General features: G+C 49.7%; 1 protein-coding gene and 1 long non-coding RNA gene across 5 annotated transcripts in view; one reads left to right on the top strand and one right to left on the bottom strand.

Moving 5' to 3' along the window:
• The window catches only part of NR6A1 (nuclear receptor subfamily 6 group A member 1), an 82,665-nt gene that overhangs the window by 31,142 nt on the left and 31,691 nt on the right, over window positions 1-19,832 (bottom strand). The gene's annotated exons all lie outside the window — the stretch shown is intronic.
• Window positions 16,486-18,626, top strand: LOC133627303 (uncharacterized). The gene is made up of 2 exons (XR_009820071.1): window positions 16,486-16,607; window positions 17,858-18,626. It is a non-coding gene; the product is annotated as an uncharacterized LOC133627303 (long non-coding RNA).

Genomic DNA, 19,832 nt, shown 5'->3' with positions numbered 1-19,832 from the left:
TCCTCCAGGACACTCTGCAGTCACCGTCAGTTGCTACAGCAGATCCCTACAAGCTTTCACAAAACCCCAGATTTGGGCAGCGCGGGGCTGGCAGAGCTGCGTGGCCTCAGCACAGGGGCAGGCCCTTCCTCACTCTCTCACCCTCCCACCCACAGTCCCAGTTTCATAATTCTCCAGGCTCCAGCGAGGCTTTGCCCATTTTCATGACAATCAGGGCTCTGTTGTGTCCACACAGTTTGAGCCATCGGCCCCTTTGTGGCAGGAACAAAGTCCGGGCTGAGGATAACAAAACCGAGCACATCTCAGAGCTGAAGGCAACTAAACCAAGAGCTGCCTCCACATAGCCAAGCTTGCCATGTACCAAACTAAAACACTGAAGATTTGATTTCAAGCAAGTAAGGAAACAGGATGTAAGGAAACACCAGACTATTTTACCAATAAACAGTGCCACTGGCAGCATCTCCATTCTGCAGCACCGACACTCCTGAGTCCACACGTTTGATGGGTGCAGGAACAGCTCCACACACACAGGAGCCTCAGCTGGGAAACAACACCAGCACCCGTATGCCAGAACCAAGCTAGTTTGCAAATGTAGCTGAATAAATGTTATAAACTGAGATTAACACCCCTCAGCAGCCTGAGAACTGCACATGTCACCACTTTGAGCCAATGCAGAGGGAGAAGTGGATCCAGGTAACACAGCACATGCTTTCCCCACTCTATTCTCCTCACTCTATACATACAGATGTTTCAGAGAAAATAAAACAATTGCAATTGTTTAGAGAAGCCATGGAAGGAACTGCAAGAAATGGTAATAAACATCTGCCTGACTTCTGAGAAGTCCCGTGGCAACAGTTCAGTAACAGCCGTGGGTAACTCCTCTGCTCCCTGGTGTTAAACACACCAGGAGTGGGGTGTTACTAATTCTGCTGAAGGTATTCACTGTGCACACACAAAATCAGTGTGATTGGTTTGAAAGTACTAGTTTGATGGGTCATGTGCAAAATGAATCCTTCTACCAAATTCCAGTTTTATCTGTTGATTTGTGTTTTTATTTGCTTGGCTACTGAATTGACCATCTATTGAACGGCTCGCGAGAAGCATTTCATTGCATCTTGCCTGACGGGTGACAAACAGCGGAGACCCGCTCTGTATAACAGAGGAGAGGCAGGGGGGAGGTTAAGGGCTCCTTAGAGAGGTGCCTTCAGAGGAAAAAGGAAAACAAATGGGATTGCAGGCATGAGAAGTATATGGTTTTACTGCCTTAGTGGACAAGTACAAGAAAGGAGGATTGCAAAGGGAGAAGCTTTACATTTCTATGAGCAGGCAATCGAGCTCCTTTCTAAACCCTTTGCAGAAAGCACTCCCCTTCCTACAGGATGACTCCATCCCATTCTGGTAACACATCTCCTGTAACTCCCAGTAACCCAAATCAGCTCACACGGCGTCAGACCATTCTGGAAACACAGGGAAGTCCTTGGGCTGGGCGGCCGTTACCAGCGCCAGCCCCGCAGCCCCTGAGCACCTGCCAGCGCAGACCCGACCTCGCGCCCTCGAGTCCTGCTGCTGGCGGCTGTTTCTCACATGGGCCAATGTTGAGGCTGAGGATGCCCAGGCAAACCCTGGGCACAGCTCTGGGGCTTCATCCTGGCCTAGCCCACCTACAGAACTACAATCTCCTCATCCAAACTTGAAATGGGCAGCAAATGCAGATGTTGAGCGGGATGTGGGAACAGCGGAGAGCACACAGGTCAGAGGGCTGGCTGTCGCCTGGTTCTGAGAGGCAGGAAAAGCTTTTGTGCATTTCACATTTCATTTTGTGCATTTCAGCTGTAAACTGAAAAGCCAAAAGATCATTTTAAGCCTGACTTATATGGCAGTTTTACCAACTACACTGTCTGCTGCAATGGCTGGTATTTTTACTAATAACAACAGCCCAGCAGTTTGTTGTTGAACTGTTGTTATCATTCTGAGCACTGTTTCCAAATAGGCAGCAACAGTTGCTGGTATCCCCAGCAAAAAAAAACCCCAACCAGCCCCTGAGAACACATTTCCTCAAATTTCAGGCCAGATAGCAATGCAACGAGGAGAAAAACCTTCAGAACCCATGCAGCAGCTTCTGTACTTGCACCAAACACTGTCATGACTGCAGTTGCTAATTAGCTGGGTTAGATCATCAGGAATACAAATCCTGCTTGTGAACTGACCGACTGCTCCGTGCTTCTGGCACATGGTGAGAGTTGGCAACAGGGACAGGGAAGGGACGGGTTTGGGGCAGGCTTCCCGGCACCGAAAGCGTGGCAGGGGGAGGCAGAGGACGCACCGCGCGGTGAGGTGCCCAGGCAGGCTGCGGCATCACTCGCTCTGCGCGGGGCCACCTCCGAGCACGGACGAACGGGGCGAGAAAAAACGCCCACAGCTTCTAATCCTCGGGCCTTGCAGCGAGTCTGGAAGCGGTGCTACCCACAGGGCGGTGGGAGCCGGTCCCGCTGCGCCCCGGCCCCGACCCGCCATCTTGCAGGGCGCGGGCTGAGGCCGGGCCGCGGCAGCCGGGCCGGGCGGCGCGGGAGGCTGCGGGCCGGCGGCCGGGCAGGAGAGGGCAGCACCGCACCGGCGGACGGCGGGCAGCGGCTGGAGCGGAGCGCAGCGAGGGGAGCGGCGGCCGGCGGCTGCCGTGGCCGGCTGGGGGGTGTGTTACCCCGAGCACGGCGGCCCCGGTTCATCGCACGGGGACCCTGCAGACGCGGACCCCGCCCGGCCCCGCCGCCAAGCCCCGATTCGGGGGCACAACCCGACTTTCAGAGCGGCTCTCGCCGCCCGCAGGAGCCCAGGCCCACCGGCTCCGGCCCGGCAGCGCCCGCCGCGCTCCGCAGCCCCCTCGGGTGTCTGCGGGGGTCCGGACACGCACCGCGGCGGCTGCGGGGCCCTCCGGCTTTATTTCCACCGCAATCAGCCTTTCTGTTATTAGGAGCAGCTGTTTAAAACGTCCCCTTTTTTGTCGGTTTTCTTTGAGTGTGACATTTCACTTGGTGAGGTTGCTTTCTTGCTGTTCTCTTGCTTTACATGACAAGAAAAAGCTGAGCAGAAACGTCCTTCCAGAACTTGTTAGAATGGGACTAAAGCTCCTAGGCCCCAGGTACCACTCACCCCAGACAGCACGAGGTCCCAAATTAAGATGTACATGAGTGCAAATGAAAGACAATTTTCTAGACTAACACTAGGGAAAAAAAGAAATCCTCCCTCCTCCTCTCCAGTCGTGAAGCTGCACAGGGCAAACTGTGCACATGCTCGTTCCTGACAGAGAGCGGGTCTGCCACAGAGCAGGGACCGCTGCTTTGGCTGTAAAGACTGCATCGAACATGCAGTATTTAAGACAATTAGGTTTTCAAAGAAACTACACTAAACATCTCTTTCATGTGTAATCAAATTATGTTAAAGCAAACCTCATAATTTAAACCATTCCATTGGTCAGCTCCTATTTGTTTTCCCTGCACCCTCATTTTTGCTCCAGATCTGTCACATTACATTAACACCTTTCCTACTCACTGCCTACAGAAATAACAGCCTTCGACATGCCTGCACAATCCATTTGTCCTGCTCTAATTACTTTTTGACATAGCCTCTTTTGCTGTTATCTTGCCTTTTCTGACCTCTGCCTGTATTAAAGCCATTTAAAGTAATCTTTAAACTCGGTATCTGTTGTGATGTGTCTTATATGATACCGCTGGAGTAGCAGGCAGCAACGTTTGGTAAATCGAATATTTAAATCGATGGTAATACAATTATGCACTTGAGGAGGAAAGCTGCCACATATTGGTCACAGCTACAACTGGCTGCTCGTAACATGAGTCCCCAGGACTGCCACACATTTTTAGGATGGAACTGCTGTAGTCATCAAACTGTTCTACGTAACTAGGCAGCTCAGAGATCAACGGGGTCTTCTGTGTACTAAGAAATCTCCCTTAATTTCACAATGGGGAGGAAAGCAAGAGAAACTGAGAAAGTGCTCATCTTGCACAAAAAGAGCACCAACAACCTCCAAGCGCATTGAGCAGAGAGGAAGAGGAGCAAGCTGGGTGCAGCAACAGCAGCGGCTCACAAGGAAGCGTGACAAATCACACTCTTCTCCAAACCCAGAGAAGAAACCGAGAATCTCTGATCCCAGTATCCCTCTGTTTTCATCAAGCTCATTCCACAAATATGCCCTTTCTTTCTTTGCATCTGATTGACAGATGAGCCTCTAATTACCAGCTACTTCCCTGGCTGAAGCAGCAGCGCATCTGCTCTGTGCCAAGTGTCCTCTTTGGAGTCAAGAACTTATTCCACATGGTGGGACTGATTTTTTGGATACCAAGTCGATCCCTATGTACATATGTCTCACGATACAGTGTAACTACATCTTCACATGCTATTTTTCACACGATCCAGCCTCATAATAACTTAATTGATGGCAAGTCGATATTTTACTCACATTAGAAGACACTTCACAAACCTACATTTGCTCTGGTTCATTTACAGGGTAATTATCCAGCTCACACAAAGTCTGGTCTTCTAGACACAACCAGCATGGATACAAGCACAGTTCTGCTGAGAAAGCATAGCTCTATATTTTGCCTTCCAGATGACAGCACTATAAAACCAACGGGGGCCAAACCCAGAGTCAATTAAAATACATTAAATTTTATGTACACAATGCTATGATTTGTCAGAGCCATCTAAGAGATTTTATTTCTTCAAATTCCTCCAACTTTGTCCTCAGGACATTAAAAGCCCGTGAATGTTGTAGAAGGCTCTTCACACGACACTTCCCTACACACATTTTTATGTTCCCCTTTTTCTTTCCTGTCAGCAGCCCTGACCACAAAAGCCTGTCTCATTAAGGCATCTAAACATAGAGGGGACCCATGGGTCCAGGGTCAGATGAGTCTGCAACTGGTCTGCTCACAACATCCCTTTTTGCAGAGCTCTTGAATCCTCCCGTGCCATGGGATGACACCATCAGTGTGAGCAGCAGGGCAGCAGAGACTAACAGCTCTGCCTTTGTGTGACTGGAGGGCAGAGGGTGGGACAGAGCAGGGTGGGACAGAGCAGGGACTCCTGCCTTCATTTCTGCAAGACTCAGAAATTCACTTTTTGCTGGAGTAGTTTCTTGGTTGGTAAGTGATCTTCCTTCCTCACTTTTTCACATGTACCTCTCAGCTGTTTTTTCCAATACAGCTGTTTGAGCAGCTGGGATGTCCATTATCCAAACAATAACAACTCCCCATTAGCACGACCTCACTCCCAGGTTTATCAATAGCGTATCTGAAATCAATGTGCTGTGTGGATGGTGTTTCCATGAAGAAGGTAACCTGCTGGTGAGCGGGGCTGTGCCAGGGCACACTGCGCCAGCCCCTGCAAGCCCCGGCCTGGCCTCAGACTGTGGCAGGAGCAGATGCAAATGGAAACTTGCCAGTACTAAAGTTAACCCTTCTCACTTTTAAACTTTTGTTGCTGCTGTTCTTAAGTGAGAATTACATTTGTTTTAGGGACAGACATTGAGTCCTCTATTTACAATAATTCTCCACATCCAAATGCGTTCAGACCACCATCAGGGCGCTCCCACAGCCCTGGAAACACGGCAGCACCAAATGGCTTCTCTTGATGCAGTGTGTCCCCATCAGGAGGGGACAAAGTCCATAAAGGCTCTGCCAACTTTTCAAAGTCCTACGTTTCCTTCCATTGGGTCCCAAAATGATGTGGAAAACATCTTGAGCTGGAGAGCAAGAGATAATGCAGTGCTGGAGCACAGCTGATGGAACAGCTCTTTAGTAATATTGAGCCTGTGTGACACCCAATAGCAGGAGCAGGTTAATACCTACATTAATTACTGAAACGGCACGTATATACGGGACCAAAACCAACAGACGACCTGACCCGGAACCGAGACTGCTGACATTCCCAGCTTCTGTGCCTTGCAGGTGAAGAGGCTCCAAATTCCTCTGCACAAACAGCAAAGTGTCTCTTCCAGTAGCCAACTCAAAAGCAGCTGCCTGGCAGAAGCTGGGGACCTTCATTCCTTGTGCAGGAATGTCATGCTCAGAGGATACTTGATTAGAGCAGAAATTACTCCTTAACAGATGCCTCTAAATGATCTACCGAAGGAATCCACCATCCTCTGTGACTGTCCAGGGACGACAGCCCCTGAATTAGGGGGGTTGATTTCCCCTCATTAAGCGTGTCCTGAGCTGCACTCTGCTGCAATGACTGTCCTCTTTATGGCCAGCACTGCAACCTCCAGAGAAAAGCTACAACTTCAGGGAACCCGCCACGCCTGCCCAGCTTTTACAAGCTTTGCTGTGATGGGAATGTGAAAATGACAGATTACCCAAACCAAACAGACTCTCCCTGTTGTTCTCGGGGGGCTGAGGAGCGGGTGCAGCACGGCACAGCTGCAGCAGCGGGTCCCCGTGTGCTGCAGCAGGACACAGACCCAAGGCCTTCCCGCGGCTGCCGCTGCTCCGCCAGCTGAAGTGCAGCCCTGGCTGCCTGCCCGTGGCTCCCAGAAGTGCTCCCACAATGCAGCGCACGCAGGGTTTTGCTGGAGGGAACCTCTCCAACATGAGGTGCTGTGAGAAATGTGAGATGATTTCAGAGGAAGCATGTGAGATTGGGATTGGAAATTAAAACGATCTGCCTCAGCAACAGTTCCTGGGTTCCGACACGGAATGCTTGGGATGCCGATGGCATTCTGTTTCCCTGCTGCTCATTTAAGAGAAGCCAACTCGCTTTTCTAAAGTTAAAAATCTAAATCTGCGTTTGTTTTCTTAATCACATATCTTGGAAACAAGGCAAACAGAAAGCTCCTGGTGCTTACCACCAGGCATCTTATCAGCAGAAAATACGGGGCTATTTGTGCTGTGTTGTGATGACTTTGCAGCGCACGTACTACAGAAACCAGGCTTTGCTACGCGCAAGAGACGCTGTCTAAATGTTCAGGTTCACGTGTCTGAACACAGCAAGGGTGGCATACTGTGTGTTAGAACAGGCTAAATCGCATCTAGCAAGTTTCTACTCCAAATTTAGCAAATATGCTTGCACTATGTTTATGTGAGCAAATGCAAGATGTTAGATAAAGGCTGCACCAGAATTAAAACAGTCAATATTTAGTGAAATCAAGAGGCAGGCTCACACAGTTCTATAGATACAAATGCCACTTAACAAACCAGAATATAAATAGCCACGGGGCAGTGACCCTCTTATTTAAAGCAAAAAAGACATCCCTCTTTTCCTCTGTGTGTTGTCATCTTGCATATAAGTCTTGCTGAAACCTAATTACGTTACTGCTTATTATTCGCATCAAAATATACAGGTTTTCCTTATGCCCCCAGACAGCAAACACAGAGGAATCTCTGCATCCACACCTTAATACACACTATTGTGTAGAAAATAAAGTGCCCTGATCTAGTCTCATCCACCCACTAAATTGCTCTAAACTTTTCCTCGCCCATATTATCTGCCAAGTCCAGGGAGAAGCTGCTCTCTGCACTGGCAATACAGAGGGCAGGGTGACAGTCTAACATGGTGTCCTGCTGAGATCCAAGAATAGCAATGCCTTAAAAGGCAGTGATGTTGAGATCACAAGGAAAAGAGAATTAGGGCACAGCTGTGGAGTTCTGTAGGCTAAAACATAGACTCAATATGTCAGAGAAAATTAAATCACAGAGCTACATGTAATTTCCAGCCTCATTTATAACTTAGCTGTAGCCGTGCAGAATTTGTGCTGGGGTCACACGTGTGGCTGTGTTTCTGCACACAAAGAACAAAATTCATTGCAAGAGAAAAAAACCGGAGGAGTTATATGCAAACAATACAAACACCTATGTTTCAGATGGTGTTTACATGCAGTTGCAACTCAAACAGAGTTTTTACAGCCAGTCTTTGAGAACGGAAAAGCCTCAGCACCACTCATGAAAGAGGCCGAGCTCACAGCTTTACCTGCAGTGCAAAACAAAGGAAAACTAAACCAACACGTTAGCAAGCTGAATGGATCTGAAAAAGGCCTGCGGTTCCTATGGTTGTCAGAGAGGGGAAAGAGACCGTTCCTCAGAAATGAAGGTACCAAAATGGAAAACAAACTTGTGCAGAGGCTTTCTCCCCCGTGATGCTCTGGCATTGTTTTGAACACTTTCTACATATAAATTGCTACATTTGCCACAAATTTTCGTCATGCTCGAAGACCAATACTAGCCTCTCCTCTAAAATCAATCACTATCCACAAAATACAGTCTGTTATCCAATGCCAATATTTACTTTTGCAACCTGGGTCCAACTAATGAATTTTGCAGGGTTCAGGGTGGGTAACTGCAAGAGCTGTGCTTTGCCCTGGGGCGCTGGATAGCTTCTCCAGGGCCTTCTCCCCAGCTCCAGACAAAACTTCTGAAAGGCACCACCACAGAGAGAACTACCCAGAGTTGTTTAGATGGCAAGAACTGTGCATTCACTGGGACCCCATGGCTGAGAAGGTGTCTTTTCAGAAGAGCAGGACAGCCTCTCCCAGTTGAGCACCATCCTCTCAGGGAGCGGCTCCGCTGTGCCTCACCCAGCAGAACTGGCCAGACTTCACCAGGCGAGACGACTTAAATTATCTTTCTAAAGGGCCCTGAAAGCCAGGAACAGATAAGAGAGAAGATGGAGGAGAAAAAGAAGCTGTTAACAAGGGAGCAAGAGGCTGATTGGGATGAGGCATATATGGCGAGCTTTCCTAAATAACTGGTACTTGAGCTCTAACGTGACACAGAACAGCAAGAAAGCAGAGGTAGGAAGCAGCACGTAATTACAACTTTGTTTAGCTGAGTATATTTCCTGTGGAGCTCACAAAGCACGACTGCATGCAAAGCATGCAGATTTGTTGATATCAGCTACCCTTTGTCCCTAAAGAGGTAAATTATACATCTGCTTTGTATACAAAGCAGAAAAACTGTTAAAGGTTATGCTCGAGCTGCAGACAGAGCTGTGGAGCTACAACCTACAGGAGCCAGCTCCTACCAAGGGATAATATATGAAGAGATTTTTAAAGGGGTAGAGAGTCCAGTTGCCAACAGACAGGGAGAAGCTCAAACAACTCAGAGAGGGCCCCGCAGGGGCAGCCCAGCGTGGGTCCAGCCAGGACGGAGCTCTGCGGGTGAGAGCTGCCAACCCATCTCCCACTGCGGCGGTGTCAGCATGGCATGGCTTGGGAAGGAGGAATGCGCCGTGATAGCCGTCACATCGTCACATGGGGAACCAGAGAGCCGACAGTGGAGGGGATGAGCAGGAGTGGTGTGTGAATTCAGTTTGCAGTGACGGTGGGATGGCTGTTCTGGAAACTGCTGGTATTGGGAAGGGTTAATGAGGCAGCCCTGGAGCACAGGTACCTCACAGAGGGGTACACGTGCACAGTGCCATTTAATTAACAGAGAAAATGCCAAATATTCGAGATGAGTTGTTTTTCTTCAGCACAACTATCTCTTACCTACTTTAAAGCACAGCCCAGCTCATACATATGCGATGTTTTCCACAAATACCGCACGTGGTGCAGAAAACAATCCCGTAAATGAGGATGCAAAACGAGGTCACTAACTCTCTCAATATCTGCCACAGGAAGGCTGATGGCAGGCGCAGCCGCGCTGTACGCGGTGACCCGCTGCCCTCCCGGCGCAGCGGCCTGCAGCCCCTGCAGTGGGCTCGCGGTGGGCTCGTGGCACGCGGCTGCTCCCAGCGCTGCTCGCCCTGACCCACTTTCCTGCAGTATTTCTGCATAGCGACAGAGGTCCCAGCAGGACAAGCGTCACCTCCCAGCCCACAGGATTCTCCATTTCCTACTGCTTCCACTGGAAGAATGCGTCCAGCGTTTCCGTGCAAGCACACACAAGCATGGCATTACGGGTGCATGTATGTGAAATGCAGAAATCCCAGGAAGAGGAGGAATTAGAGCAAGAAAAAAATCCTGTTCTCGTTTGCAGAATATTCGTCTGAAGTAGACAGAGGGCTGTGAGAGCAGCTAAATGAATATCCATCCGACAGATCCTCCCAGCTGCTCGGGAGAAGCCTGGCCGTTCCCTCCTGGCTACGGTTCTGTTAAAGGGACTTTGCTCCTTTCTCTCTAGCTGGTTTGAGCATTCCCATCACCCCGAATCAACCCTGCCCTTCAGCTCTGACCAAAGGAAATATTAATACTCTGAGCCAACCAGAAAAATATTATTCCTTCATTAAACCTCGCCAAAGCTCTGCCACGGTGAGGAAATGCATTCACCAACTCCAAGCCCCGCACACCTCACTCACTGTCCTATTTCTTCCTCACTCAGGCCCTACAGAATTAGAGTGTACCCACTGCAGATGTACTTGGAGTCCTGATGTCATCTCAAGGCTTTTTTTTTTTCCCTAGGTGAAGCATCTGTATTTCCTGTGTTCCGAAATTTTGTGCTGAAACTATAACAAGCCAAAAATCTCCTCAATGGGAAATTTCACAAACAGAGGATTATGACTTCAGCTACAGAATAAGCAGCAGGAGCAGATGGAACTCTTCAGAAACAATGATTCCATTTTCATGCAAATTTCCTTAGTAGTTAAAAAAAGACTAAGCAGAAAAAAACCCACCAAGATATCAGAATGGTTTCTAAACGGAAGGTTTTTGAATGATGCTTAAAGCAAAGGGCTGGTGGCTCTCTCCAATCCCAAGCATTTTAGCAGCGGCCAGGGGAAAAAAAAAGCATGACAAACTAAACCCAGACTCTGCACCTCCTCGGAGTTGAGATAAGAGAAATGGAAAATGGAGTGAAAGTGTGTTTTAGTTTTTATGACTCTCAGCATCATCGTGGGCTTTGTGATAATGCATACTCCAGAGCTAATTCTTACGCTCTTTAAGAGCACAGGCTTCATTCATGAAGCAGCATGACAAAAATTCTTTATCCACTTGATGACTACAGAAGGTGACAGCCACCGAGAAAAAGACAGCCACAGGGACACTGTCAGAGTGCTAACCTGCAGCGTTCCTCTCTTTGAGCACAAGTGCTCCCCTGATTACAAGAATATAGACATGCATTTTTCATAGCTGAAATGTGGAAACTGAGCCAATTCTTTTGTTATTAATACTGGCAGCATACCCTAAAAACCAAATACAGGCGCAGAGTTAGCAGACCCCATTTCTGGCTCTTCTGCTGACTTATTATGTAGTTTTGGTGTTCTGCCTTCATTTTTTGCTCTTGTTTGCAGACAGGTAGTGAATTCAAGCTAATCCCTAACTCTCAGTGTTGTGAGGATAACCGACTTCGCACACCGCGCAGCGTGACTGTCGCTGTGCCACGCCACGGCAGAAAGCACTGCGCTGTGTTGTACACATGATGTGTTTTAATGGCAGTCACTGGTAGGCTTTGGAAAGCCCGTGCAATCCCGCTTTTAAAGGCTGAGGTTTTAAACAGAGAGGAAACTGTATGTGCAGAGAAGCAAGAATGGAATGCACCGCTACTTGTCACTGCATCCTCCCTGCATGAGGATCTGGAGGAAGTGCTGCAGCAGGGTCTCTTCCCAGATGCCAGCAGAGCTCCTGCCCTGCCAGCCGGGCAGCACTGTCAGCTGTGGCCAGGGCAGGCAGGGCTGTGGCCTTTGGCTCACCTGCTCCAAGCCGAGTGTCCATCCTGACACCGTCTTCACCCGATGCAGCTCCCAAAGCTTTGTAGTGAGTCTTCATAAATTTCTATCAACTCTGAAAACAAAATTATGCCTCCCTCTGTTTCACCTTGATTTTTTAAAATGTCTTTTTCTCCCTGTTTTTCATGCAGAGGAGCCAGAGCCAGCTTCAGGTACAACTGCAGAGTGCTGAAGAAGAGGCCTCTGAACCGTGTGGCCAATACCAAGAACACTTCTTTCTAATCTCATTCTACCTACATTTATCCCTTTCATCATGCCACTGGCCAAATCTTTTCACTTTGAATTTGCTCTCAAACTGAACGTCCCTCCTTCCTCCTCGAGTTAGATGTGCTGAAGTAATGACAGCTGCCCAAATGACAGAGCATATACAAAATAACTCGAAAAAATGGGCTCAACAAGGTTTATTTTCAAGCTTTTTCTTGCTTACTTCTTAGCAGGGAGATGTACAAGTAGAAACAATTTCCTTAGTTAACCCCTCTTTGACCCAAATTAACTTTTTCCAAACTATTTGCTTATACACCTTGTTGTACAATCTTCTCTGAATGAACTGGACCATAGACACCTTTTCACCACCCACAGAAAGGAACAGCCATGGGTAAGGATAAGAAGATAACTGAGCTGGTCTGACCAGCGCAGCGCCATGCAGCAGGATGGTGGAAGGGCAAGGTTGGGCAGTGCAGGACTCCAGGCTCCTCTGTCAGAGCCAGGATCTGCACACTCAGTCCCAAAGGGGTTTGGGCTTGCACAGCTTAATTCACACTCTTAAGAAATGAGGGCCAGGGAGGAACAGTGACCAGGACCTTACACCACATTACCAGAAGGGAGGTGCTTATGCTCCACACAGCAACTCAGGCTTTGCACAGCCCTCAGCTGCTGGAACTATTTTGTAGTGGAAAGCAGTGCTGCCCTTCATGCTGAAGGCTGCTGAACAGCTTGATAAAATGAATGGATGGTGAAACACCATATTGCCATGAACTCGTCTGAAGGTGTCTCTATCAGTTAAGCCCCTTTGCTTCATCTTCACCCCACTGTCAAACTGTATCTCTGCTAAGAGACAATTTTGGTTTCTAAATATTCCTGTTGCTGTGTTTCTCACCTACACTTGGGCCATTGGCAAAGCTACAGCCCTGCCCTCCTCCCGATGCCATCGGGGTGAGGGGCAGCCCGAGCTCGTCAGGAGTGCCAGGAAAGCCATGATTTACAGAACAGCAGAGTCCCAGATGGTCACAGGTCCTACATCCACATCAACACTGAAATTCTCTGCAGCTACAATAAAGATGATATAGGGGAAGAAAAAGACTAGTCTTTATCATTTGAGTCCTCTCTTAGCTTGCTGGGCTTTAAGGTATCAAGAGAAATGAGACACATTTGACCCAGACACTTGCCTGTCTGGGCCAGGTGTGTTGGATCTGAGCACACTTACTAAAGATTCTTCCTTCCTCCTTCCCCTGTCTTGTCACAACCTTTCTCCAGGACAGGAACTGACAAAAAGGCTCATGAATAACTGGGAGAAGCACAAGAAATAATAGCATTACCTCTCTTTAAGAAGCCTCTGCAGATCTGTTGCTTTTTCCTTTTGACTAGGGTAAATTTCATGCAGCAAAATACAACACAAAGTTGACTACAGTATTGTCAAATGTCTTGAGGGTCAAAAGCTGGGTCAAGCCTCCACCTCCCCCTCCCAGCCCCATCAGGACTGACAGGGTCCTGCAGGGCCCAGCTCCTGCTTGCAGGAACAGCCACAGCAGAACACGCTAGGCTGCAGTGCCCTTGCCTGGGGAACCTGCTCTCCACTGCTCAACAGCTCGTTTCCCATTGGGAAATGATGTTTCCCACAGATTTACTGAAACACAATTCTCATTTAACAACGTGATGGATATCCAACTGAACAGGACCAAGTGTTTTCACAATGAGAGAAATATAGTTGTGATGAGCTCAAAATATTCAAGCAACTTAAGCCTTTGAAGATCCCCTCTGACACGGGAGACAGCGGTACCTGGAGGCTGGGGTAGGATTATGTTTATATGCTATGACAAAACACTGATCCTTTTTCTAAACTAACATTTCATATTTGAGGACTTTTATATCATTTCTGCAAATCTTAAAACTGGTTTATCAGAGGACTTCTGACTGAATTACTGAAGTTTAGCAATTACCACTATCTTGTGCTAGGCAGGCAGCAGTAAGTAGCTGCTAACTCAGGGTTTCAGGCTGGAGTCCACTCGAGGCTACAGACCAAAATACTTTTCAGTAAAATTTGCCCCACTTTTTTTTTTTTTTAAAGCAAGCCTTGAGAATAAAGCACTGTCAGAAAACACACGGATGTGACATTAAAGGACTTCATTACTGGGGCACCACACGGGGCCTGGGAAGCACAGCAGGTCTGTGACGCCACGCACAGGAGCCTGTAAAAGCTCCTGGAGTTCAGGAGCCATTCAGAAGGCTCGTAAAGAGCACGAGACCCTCAAAGACACTCTTACAGTTGAATTTTTCATTTTTCATAGACAGAATCAAAGACATTGCACACTTCAGTGCCAGTGTGCCCCAAAAGGCACCACTCAGCAGCACAGCTGCACCCTGTACGTACAGGAACGCGGGTTTTAACAATAGCATCAAGTGACCCAAGAAGTGAAAGATAATCTTTGAAAGAGGAGACAGAAAAGAAGCTGACTGGGAACAGGGGAAGTTATGAGAATGTATTGTGGGCAGAACAGAGAGCAGATATGAGCTATCTCCTTCACACTCATGACAAAGAGGTGGGAACCTCTTCATCCCCATCAATAGCAGCTGCGTGACACTGATACGAGTCTGGGTCACCATCGAAGCACCACACTAACACTTTCTTTCCTCTAAAATTGCTTCCTTTTAGATGAGTTCCATGTAACTATAATACTTCTTTCTTTACATTTTCATTCCCCATTTATACATTCATCCAGCCCTTCAGAGTGAACTCTATAGAACTCTATGTCCAGGATGCCCAGCAGACACCTCTGACCCACCCCTCCCCTCCTCCATGTCCCAGGAGGGGCTCCTGATGCCAACACCACGACACGTCCAAAAACACTTGGCAAACCCGAGTTCTGTCAGCCCAACGAGTTCTGTCAGGCCCTTCAGGAAGGGCCTGAAGCACGGTACTGCTGCAGCCTCTGCCCTCCATCCCAGTGTGTGCTCGCTGCCTCAGTGAGCTGCTGATGGCAGACCCCCACGGCAGAGGAGCTCACAAGCAACAGTAAGTTACTGGAGCTGTTATTAAAAGTGTTTTAACAGCAGCAAAACACAGAGAGAGAGAATGGCCACGCAGAGAACCCTTCTATGGCACACATTTCATCTACAGGATCAGAGGCTGGAAGGGACCTGTGGAATCATCTAGTCCAACCTCCACGCCAAGGAGGATCTCCAGTACTTTGGCTTCCCCACGACAACATGTCCTCAGAGAAGAAAAAAAAGATCAACAGGTGAAAACTATCAGAGAAAGAATACTAAAGAGACTGGAAAAGAATGAGAAAATGGAAGAAGCATATGAACTTCTCCCCACTTATCTCCACAGTCTTGTGTTCCCATCGCAAACATTTAGCAAAAGCCAAGTTAGTGCATCCTCGTTACGCACGTCCAGCCCCATCCCAGGGTCTGTTCCAGCACAGAGGCTACAGTCTGTGGGCGCAGCTCGGAGTTTTGTTAGTCCAAACCCACTGAAACTAGCAAATCAGTGGAATCCATTCCTGATCAGGTGGTCTCACATGATGAAAGTCGTTTCATCATGAACATGATGAAAGTCGTTTTATTTCTGTCCTGCAATACAAATGGCAGTAGCTGTTCCTTCCGTGCAGCAGTGCTGCTCTGAACAGGGACACTTGTGAAACAGACAGAGTTGCCTCGATATCACGTACGGTTCAGAGGCAGCTTCACACACGGGATGGGTGGGAGTTGTGCAGCTGCTCTGGAGGTACCCGTGCCCAAGCTGTTTCCCAGCAGTCTGCAGCGTACTTTAAAAGCGCTGGAACCTTGCTGGAGCACATTATTGCCTTTAACTATGAAGCCGACTCATATTAAACAAATGAAATCTACGTCCACATGCTAAAGAGATGCTGCACTGGGCCGGGTAGGCAGCGACATGGTTTGCCAGTGGCCCAGGACGGTCAGAGCCAGTCCCGAGCTCGGGGGGCTCGGGGAGGCTGTCGGGAGCTGCCCAAGGGCCGTGTCACAGCCCACTGGGGACGGGTGGCCGTGAGCGGTGCCGGCCTGGGGCTGACAGCCCTGCAGAAGGGAGAACGCGCGGGGGCTGACGAGCGGGGCACCCCGTGGGTGCCGCCGGCGTGTCTCGCTCGTGGCCCGGTGCGTTTCCCGGGGGTGCATTTCAGGCCGTTTTCATCCCATTGTGCGACGGAGACACCAAATGAATCGCGAGTCACTGTTTCGGGTGGTGAGGGCGCGGGGCAGCGCTCCGGGCGCCGCGGGCTGAGCTGCGCCCGCCGGGCGGCGGCAGGTGCGGGGCGAGCCGGGGAGCGCAGGGAGGGCGCCGGCGCCGGGCCCCGCAGCCGGCCCCGGGCCCCGCAGCCGGCCCCGCCGCCGCCCGGCACCCAAACAAGCGGCCCCGCGCCCCGGCCTGCGCCCCGCCGGCGGGGGGAACCCTCCGGTGCGCGGGCGCGGCCCAATCAGGAGGCGCCCCTGCGCCGGGACAGCGAATCGGCGTCGCCGCCACGCGCACATGACCGGCTGCGCCCCTGCCCGTCATCTGGGCGCTATATAGCGGGGCGGGGGGCGGCGGCCGGGGCTGCGCGGCCGGCGGGGGCAGCGGCGGGGCACGGCGCCCAACTCCGCCGCCCGCCCGGGCCGAGGCCGCGCCTCGAGCGGCGCGGGGCCGCCGTCCCGCTCCTGCCGGCGCCAACTTTTGGGAGCGCGAGCCGAGCGCGGAGCCTTCCCCCGGAGCGCCCGCCCGCCAGGTAAGGCTTTCATCGCGGAGGAGCGCGGGGTAGGGCTGGGGCCGCCGGAGGAGCCGCGGGGGGGAAGGGGGCCGCCCCGAGCCCCGACGTGCTGTCAGGGGATTTGTATTTTGATAGATTAATTTTTTTTTCCAGTCTCATTTCTGCACGTGTTCCTTTGTTCTCCGAACAGAAGCTTTATATATATATATACACACATACGTACATCTGCTAATGTAACACAGCTGGAGGGAGCCGCTCCCTACCGCTGCCCGGGGGGGCGGGGTGGGGGAGATCAGGCGGCAGCACCCTCTCCCTTGTCCCCCCTTCTACCCCCTGCCCCCTCCGAAGAAGAAGAATAAGGAGGAGAAACTCGAGCGATTCCCCAGCGCTGGAAGTTGCTGCCGGGTCTGGGTCGGTAACCAGACACGCGTGTCGCCCGAGGGCTGGCGGGGAGGAACTGAGCCAGACGGGGACACAAAGGAGGGGGGGCAGCCCCAGACAAGTCGTCCCCGCCCCGCGGCAGCAGCGCCCGGCACCGCCGAGTCCCGTCCCGCGGGGCCCAGCCGTGCCGGGTGCTGCTGCCGCGGGGCGGGGACGAGGGAGCAGCCCCCGGTGCCCCGCTTTTGTCTCGCTTCTCCTCCGGTGGCACCTGCGGGACGATATCGCGACCGGCGACTGGTTAGCGATAGTTACGAGACACCCCCAGGGCTGCGGGGTTGAGCTCTCTAACCGTGCAGACACCCGCAGAGGTTCTGGCTTCCACGGAGCTGTACATCAGCTTTCTTTCACTTCGCGTTAATTACATAAACCATTAGCCAAACCAACAAAAAACCTCACGCGGGACAAGGAACCCCGATTTCCAGTATTCCTGCAGCTCCTGTTGGGATTTTTCTGCTAGCTCGCTCTAAAAAGAAACGGCACGTATTTGCTTCCCCAAACCATCCCCAGTTCCTCAGTGCGGCGCTTGCAGTGGGCTCGGTGTGCAATAAAAGGCTCAGTGAACGAACACTTACAAACTGGAATCTGTTAAGAAAATAATTTTTCCATAAACTTTTCCTATTGGTCTTTTAGGAAAAAAAAAAACCCCACGCAGCTCGTTTCTAAAGCTATACACAGAATTCCTCAGCAAGTTCAGAAAGTTGAGAAGGGGGTGATTTACCCTCCTTGTTTTGTCCAGGAATGCAAGATAGCATATTTTTGAAGTTAATAAGTATTAAAAGCCCAGAGGAGCATTAAAAGCGTATTTCAAACTCTTGTGCTTTCTGCAGCCGAGGCGCCGGGGTGCAGACCCACAGCCAGTTAAGCGTTTGCAGCCTCCACGCAGAGCAGAGGTTATTCACATGGCTGTTCGAGAAACTCCATTCATATATCTGACTACCTGGATTTGAATAGAAACCAGACAGCAATTCTTTCGCCCCAGCCACCATTCGCCCCGCTGGACAATAGAGATTTGTTAGCACACAGGCACAAGCCCTGGGACACAAAGCTGGAGGCAGCAGAGATGGGGGGCTTCAGTGCACAGGAAATTACAGCTTTTGATGCACTGTTGGCAGGTCTGCCGGTTCAGAAAAGCAACATGACTGTGCCATGTTTAAGAGCTCCTTACTGCCATTTTTAACCACCTAGAATGTCATAAAAGCTTTATTGTCACAGTACATAAAATCATGGAGTCCATATGGTTACTTTTCAGCTGTGGTCACTGCCCCGTGTCTGGAAGGCAGAAGCATGATCTGGCTGGAGATTTTAATTCACAGGGATGGGGAGGGGCGGAATTAAAGGAATCTGAGGACAGAAAACCTCAAAGTGTTTATAAAAGGCAGATATTGGTTACTGAGGCAGCTGGTGTCTAGCCTGAGATGTGTAGTTGTTATAATGGACTTCATTTTAATGGTGGCTCTAAGGGGATGAGGCTGGTTCATCGTGAAAGGTTCAGTAAATTCACTCCATGCGTGCCCTGTATCAGTTGTGCAGGAGGGACATTACTCAGTTGTGTCAACTTGGCAAATACCAAAATAAATCAGAACAACGAAATCCAAACGCTCGGTGTCTGGTGCCTGCCATTTCCCCTACTTTCCCCCAGCCCAGAGTTAAGATGAGAACTCCTCAGAGACAGGGCTTTAATCCGCTGATTGGAGCCAATGAGCAGAAATTATCAAGATTAGAAAACCAACCAGCAGGTTTTATGAGATGCAAAGCCTGCCTCTCACTGTGCCGGCGCCTCGGCCCAGGGCCGGGAGGAGCTTCAGTCCTGACCCCAATAGCAGGAAGGTTTGGGCTGTTCCTCCTCATTTTCTGTAAGCCTTACCTACCCTGCCAACTCAGCACCTGATAAAACACTCAGTCCGGCTCAAAATGCACACAGGTGTGCAGCACTAGAGAGCAGCCAGGAGCATCTCTCCCTGTGAGTATCACTACAAGTGCAGCAGGAGTGACTTAGCTCTCTTCTTCACCCAGCAAAAACAATGACATTGAGTTGTAGTCTGTCAGGGTTGTGAAACGTGTGGGTTTGTTATGAGCTGCAGATACCGGTATCGTAAGACACGGAACGCAAAGGCTGGGCTGTTTGCTGCTCTTCGGCATATTTTATCGATGCGATCCTTGTGACCTCAGGAAAAGGGGGAAAGTGTTTTGAAGTGAGGAAAATGGGTCCATCTTTCAGGGGACCTGGAGATGGCCAGGAAGGCTTGTACTGATGCTCTTCATCAGCCTAATTGGCAGATGACAGACATGCTTCCATTGCTCCCTTGAGCAGCACAGGGTAAAAAAAGATGTCAAAATCCCACCGTTTTTGATAGAAGTTAAATTCCCTCTAAGATGCTACAGATGTTTTGTTAATCTTACATGAGGGGCCAGCTCATATAATTTTCAGCTGCTGTTTCGTAGCATTGGAAATACAAATGTGAACACATAAATACTTCTCACAGGAGTCACTTTTGTCTGGATAATTATATAATTTCCTTGAATTCTCTCCCTGATGTAGTACAATGGCTTGGGTGTATTACTTCTCAGTAAAACTAAGGTGATAAGAATCAGGCTAGATTACAATCACGCTATTATGATTCTAATTTCTTGCTTGCAATCCCAGAAGGACCTAAAACAAGCCTTTGAACAAAAATATATGGATTATTTTTAATAAATGTTAAGGATATTGATGGCTCTATCTATAAATCACTTCTAGGTTAAATACCATGGTGGTCTTAAAATACAGCAACCTCTTCTGTAAGACTGCTAATAGTTGGTATT

The sequence above is a fragment of the Colius striatus genome, chromosome 19 (assembly GCF_028858725.1).
Source record: "Colius striatus isolate bColStr4 chromosome 19, bColStr4.1.hap1, whole genome shotgun sequence".
NCBI classification, from domain to species: Eukaryota; Metazoa; Chordata; class Aves; order Coliiformes; family Coliidae; genus Colius; species Colius striatus.
The sequence above is the reverse complement of the archived record's forward strand: the minus strand, read 5'-3'. Positions and strand labels throughout refer to the sequence as shown.